The sequence below is a fragment of the Spermophilus citellus genome (genome assembly GCF_964194105.1).
Source record: "Spermophilus citellus genome assembly, contig: SCAFFOLD_301, whole genome shotgun sequence".
Classification (NCBI taxonomy): Eukaryota; Metazoa; Chordata; class Mammalia; order Rodentia; family Sciuridae; genus Spermophilus; species Spermophilus citellus.
In genome coordinates, this window is record NW_027672985.1 from 307,634 (window position 1) to 313,633 (window position 6,000).

A 6,000-nucleotide genomic window follows, 5' to 3' on the forward strand; every position below is an offset into this window, starting at 1 on the left:
GGAAGGTGTGTGTGTGTGAGCATTTTGTTTGGTTTGCTTTGACCATGAGGTCTTTTATTCCTGTGGTATCATTTTGGTACTGTCTTGATTTGTGCTAAGGAACAGCAGGTTTATTCCCTTTTACTTTGAAGTAACAATGCAAATGTGAGCACAGTGAAAGGAGCAAATAACTTATAGCTATGATGGTATTATTATGAAAACAAGTTTGACCTCGAAATCTCCCCAAGAAGACAGAATGAATCCTCAAGGATGTTTGCAGCACACTCTGGAATGTATGCAATGGATCATAATGAACTCAGTAGCTGTAAAATATGGACTTGTTGCACTTGGTTGACTTGGTTCATATGTATCTGTTACATTATTCTGAAATTTTCCTGAATTTTTAATAATCGTACAATATTTCTCAGAATAAAATTTTTGATTTCATTTTCTTCAAATCTCATAAATGTGCTCTTGATAACTATTGACTACAAAATCAAACAATATGTGAAATGAATGCTCAATTAAATGGCCCTCTCTCTTTTTGAGCAAAATATTTTTCATTTTTGCAAAACTACCTTCTGAGGTATAATTTGCAAGCAATAAGAGACATATAACATGGTTTGAAAAATGTATGCTTTTCTGTAACCCTGCCAAAATCAATAAATAAAGCATTTTTATTACCTCAGAAATATTGTGTGGCTCCTTACTTAGGAGTAAGTAAATAAATCACACAATTACTTGCTTGAGTAGACTAGTTTTTTTTTCTCTGTTCTAGACCTTCACATAAATGGAATAATACATAACTTCACAACAGTTTTAATAGTAGTCTCTGTTAGGACATTCATTAACAATTTTTTTTAATGCTGAGTAGTACTCAATTTTATGAAAATAACAATTTATCTATCTTTACTCCTGTTTGCAAACATTAGATTGTATCCAGGTTTTACCTATTATAAATAAACTGCTAGGGAATTTTGTGTGCATGTCTTTAAAGTTTTAATTTCTCTTAAAAATATCTAAAAGAGGGATTTCTGGATCTTCTGGTAAATGTATTTTAACTTCATAAGAAACTCAAAATACTTTCCAAATGGCTATTTCATCTTGCATTTCACAAGCAGTATGTGAGAGTTTTAGTTGCCCCACATTCTCACCAACATTGAATGTTGTTACTTTGTAAATTTAGCTATTTTGTAGAGATGTAAGTATTCAATTATGATTTAATTCTTATTTTCCCTATTGGACAACTTTTTTGAAAAATTTTTAATGTGTATATTGTCTATTACTTATAGAAGTTTAGTTTTTATTAACATCTAATAACTATGTATATATTGGGTTCAATGTGGTATGTCAAAACATGTATATAGCATATATTGATCAAACCAGGGTAACTACATTTCCATATCCCTGTTTTGGTGCCTTTGAATTCCTCTCCTCCAGTTCTTTATAAAATATATAATATGCATTATAAACTACAGTCCCCCCACTGTGCTGTGAAACATCAGAACTTATTCTTTCTATTTAACTGTGCTTTGATAACTAATTTTTCAATGCACACTTCAACCATGCATCATGTGCTCCTTGTTGGACACAATTTACTTAAAAAGCAACTGAATGCTGAAAGCAAAATGGCAATAGTTGAGAAGGGGTTTAAAAATGTATGAGAGATGTATCAAAACAGTAGCACAAAGGGCCGAGGCCAGATGTTCATTATTCCTTATTGTAGACAGAGTGTTCCCTCTTACATCTTTTGTAGTCCATCTAAAAAATATACTTTGATATTGGTTATAGTGCAGTCTACTATTAAAAAGTTCTCTTGGTTTATTCATCATGAATGTCTTCATTTCACTCTAAGTTTGAAATTGTTTTTTTCCCTACATATAGGGTTCTGGATTGTTCTAATTCACTTTAGATAACTATAAATGTTGCTTTTTCTCTCTGAGTTCAAGTGTGTCTGCTCTTCTTTGTTTAGAGTTTGATGCATTTTTTCATCAGGAGTTTCTGTTATTTATTGGGTTTTATTTATTTGTTTTTTTACTTTCCATTTCCCTTCTTTGTTTCTTATAATTTCTACACCACATTTTTGGCTATGTGTCTTCTTTCATTTTCATTTTTGTGCCATTCTCTTTTTCCTCCATTTTTAGGATAAGAATTATACATAGGTCCAACAGGTGAGCTTTTCTATAGGCATTGAGTTCAGGTGACATTTCATTTTCTTCATCCTTTTTTCTCCATTGCCCTGGTTGGAAAATTTCTAGTTTTGCCTTTTCAAGTTCACTGACTTCTGCCATCTTCAATATGCTGTTAAGTACATGCAATGAGTTTAAAATTTCAGTGAGTGTGTGTAGTCTGAGTTTTTCATTTGTATGCTTTCTTCTCTGCTCAGACTCGCTATAAGTTCACTCATTATTACTATATTTTTCCTTACATCTTTCAACATATTTATTTTGGCCATCTTGAGTTCCGTTTTGATGCATGGCTTTTGTCTTTCACTGTAAGTCAAACATTTCTGTTAATTTGGCCATTTTTAACCACTTTCCACCACATACTGAATATCATGGGGGACATGATATAGATGGTTGGGATTCTGTTAATTTTCTCTGGTTTTTGCTCTAGCAAGCACTCAGTGGCTGGCTGATTACCCTGAAGTTGTGTATGCTTTGTTTAGGAGTCATTAGGATAAATCGTGAAAAGCCTAAAGTATTTCCCAAGCCACTTGTTTTAGTCTGCTTTTTTATCACTGTGAACAAATGTGACGAGAACAATTTAAAGAAAGAAAAGTTAATTTTGACTCACGGTTTCAGAGGTGCAGCCCGTGGTTGGCCGATTTCACAGCCCTGGCCCAAGATGAGGCAGAACAACAAGGTAGAGGATGTGGCAGAGGAAAGCACCTCAAAACATGAGGGCCAGGGAGCAAAGAGAGTGCCACTCACTGGGGACAGAGATGTAAACCCTGAAGTCACACCCCCAGTGACCCACCTCCTCCAGCCGCACTCTACCTGCATGTAGTTACTGCCCCGGTGATCCATACCAGGGGGTTAATACACTGCTTAGGTTGAGGATCTCAGAACCCAATCATTTCACCTTTGAAAGTTCTTACGTTGTCTCACACATGAGCTTTTGGAGAACCCCTTATAGCTAAACCATACCACTTTAACTAATTAGAATTCAACTTCCAAATTCTGTTTCTCACAACTTTTTTTTTTATAGTTTGATTTTGGTCTTTTTAAAGGGTGGCCCTTTTCTTGTCACAGTTGGATGCTCACAGGTATTAACAAAGTCATTCTACTCTATCTGGGTCCAAACTCCACCATCTCCCAAGCACTACTGAACCCCCAACATCTCTTTTTCCTTCTTTACCTTCAGCAACCTTTCTCTGGTAGTCTGTCATAGTACGTTTCTGAACCTTCACTGCTCAGCTTTGGGTAAGACTCAGGTTAATCCACACAGACTTTGCTCTTCTCTTTCCCATGTAGATTCTCTTCTGTTTAACTCCATCCCTAAGATTCCGGCTACTTCCATAAACTTCTAATCTAATTACTATAAGGCCAGAGAGAATAACCTGTTTGTTCTCTAGCTCCATGTCCCGGAATAGGAAATTGCCACAAAGTTATATATTAATTATGGCATTCGCTTGGTGAGTTTCTCCTCAATAATTTGTCACTTGCTATCTTGCTTTCATTCTTCTTAAAGCCAGTAAACTGTTGCCTCATGTGATTGGGTTTTATATAATTTGGTACTTTTAATATAAATTATAGCAGTGAGACCAATGGAGGACCAGTTATTCCATCATGGAATAGATAAAAGTTCCCTGGATCTCTTTTTGGACTTTCATAAGCACCTTGCAGGATGTTCCAAGTGGCAAAATAGACTTAACTATCTTTCTAGTATCCTGAATTAAAACCTGAATTGTGTATTGTTAATATATGTATACTTTTAGATCATAAGATGAGCCAGGTACAGAGGTGCACGCCTGTTATCCCATCTACTTCTGCTGAGGCAGAAGGATCAAAATTTCAAGGCTAGCCTCGGCAACTTAGTGAGACTCTGTCAGAAACTTTTTTAAAATTAAAAAATTGCTGGATACTGATTAAATTGTCCAGTACAACAATAACAACAACAACAACAACAACAAAACTCCTGACAGATCCTTTGTTCCTTGAAGGACCTTGAGGAAAATTAACTAAAATCTATTTTTTGGAGATAGTTAGGGCATTGGCTATTTATTTGTGTCCACATTTTTTCATTTGTGTATACAGTTGTGCATAATGGTGGGATTTACTGTTTCATATTCCTTCATGCACACGATGCACCAATATAATGTGGCCAATATCACTCCCCAGCACTTCCCCCTTCCCTGCTTCCCACCCCTGGGTCCCTTTTCTCTATGATCTCCCTTTGGTTTTCTTGAAATCTGCCCTCACCTTTCTTTTCCTTTTTCCTTTCAAACTTCTGCATATGAGAAAACATATGGCCCTTCACTTTCTGAGTTTGACTTGTTTCGCTTAACATAATGGTCTCTAGTTCCATCCATTTTCCTGTAAATGATATAATTTCATTATTTTTATGGATGAATAAAACTACATTGTGTGTGTGTGTGTTTGTGTGTGTGTATCACATTTTATTTATCCATTCATCCATTGAGGGACACCTAGGCTGGTTCCACAGTTTGGCTATTATGCTGCTACAAACATGAGTCTGCATGTGTCACTATAGGATGATGACTTAATCCTTCAGGATAAATACCAAGGCATGATACAGCTGGGTCGATATGGTAGTTCCATGACTAGTCTTTTGAGGAACCTCCATACTGATATCCATTGTGGTTGTACTAATTTACAATCTCACCAACAGTGATTTATACATTGTATATATGTAAACCCAAGCACGATAATTCAATAATTTAGTAAAATAATCTCACGAGTCCCTGAAAATGACACTCTGACACTTGTATTATATACATCTTGTACACAGACTAATTAAATAAAGTTGCCTAAGATCACGGACCATTTAATTTTCAGAGATCAACTAAATATAGTTCTGACTTCTTCTCAAAGAAAATTACCAGTAGTTTCACCAAAAATTTGTACAGGTAGAAGCATAAACTCTTAAGGAGGAAAAAAACTAGAGGAAGTCAGTGGCCTATTCAGATAATTGAGAAAATGGGGTTCTAATCCACATTTAAAAATCGAGATTTTTTCAGATTTATTACTTCTGAGGCATCAATAGCAAGAAGCTCGATAAAAATGCTAAAGCTTTTCCTCTTAGTTCCTAGCTGCTAAATTTGCAGAATTAGGACGTAGAATGTAGATGCTTCATACGCCTTCTCTATTTTACTATCATTCATAAATTTTAGCTTATGTTGAGGAATATAAATTTGCACTTAATTATATCCTCTCAACAACTCTATTTTATATTTATGTTGGCATTGTTTACATATTCTTCCAAGTGATTGTGGCACTTCAGAGTGATTTATTGCTGTAACGGCAGTTTGCATTTATTCTTAAAAGTTTGTACTTTTACCCCCAAGAAAAAGTATCAGTCATCTGATAACCAACATAGATCACAGCCCTTCACATTCATCATAGCTTGAAGCTGAACTCATCCATAAATGTACGATTTCTTGAAGCAACTTTATTTACTGAAAGCTTTTTCACAATGTACCGGCCGATCCTGTGATCAAAACTTTTCATAAACAGTTCCAAAATGACAAAAAAAAGAGTTTGTTATTTTTCACAGTAAAGTTAAATTTGTGACTCTGTTTCTAAACTTCTTCCCAAAGGAATCTGCTTTTATAGACTCCAGATCATTGGAAAGATCTAGAAAGACAATGGAGGGTCTGCTACATGTTTCTAACAGTATTCTAGGCACATTTTAAAACATACTTAGGTGACAACTTTAATATCCAAGACTTGTGAATAAGGATGAGAGAGATGACATTCCCCTCGAGTGGACAGGACCCCTGAGACCAAGAGGAGGGAGGCTGGTGTTTCAGTCTGTCAGGACCTGGGCACACAGTCA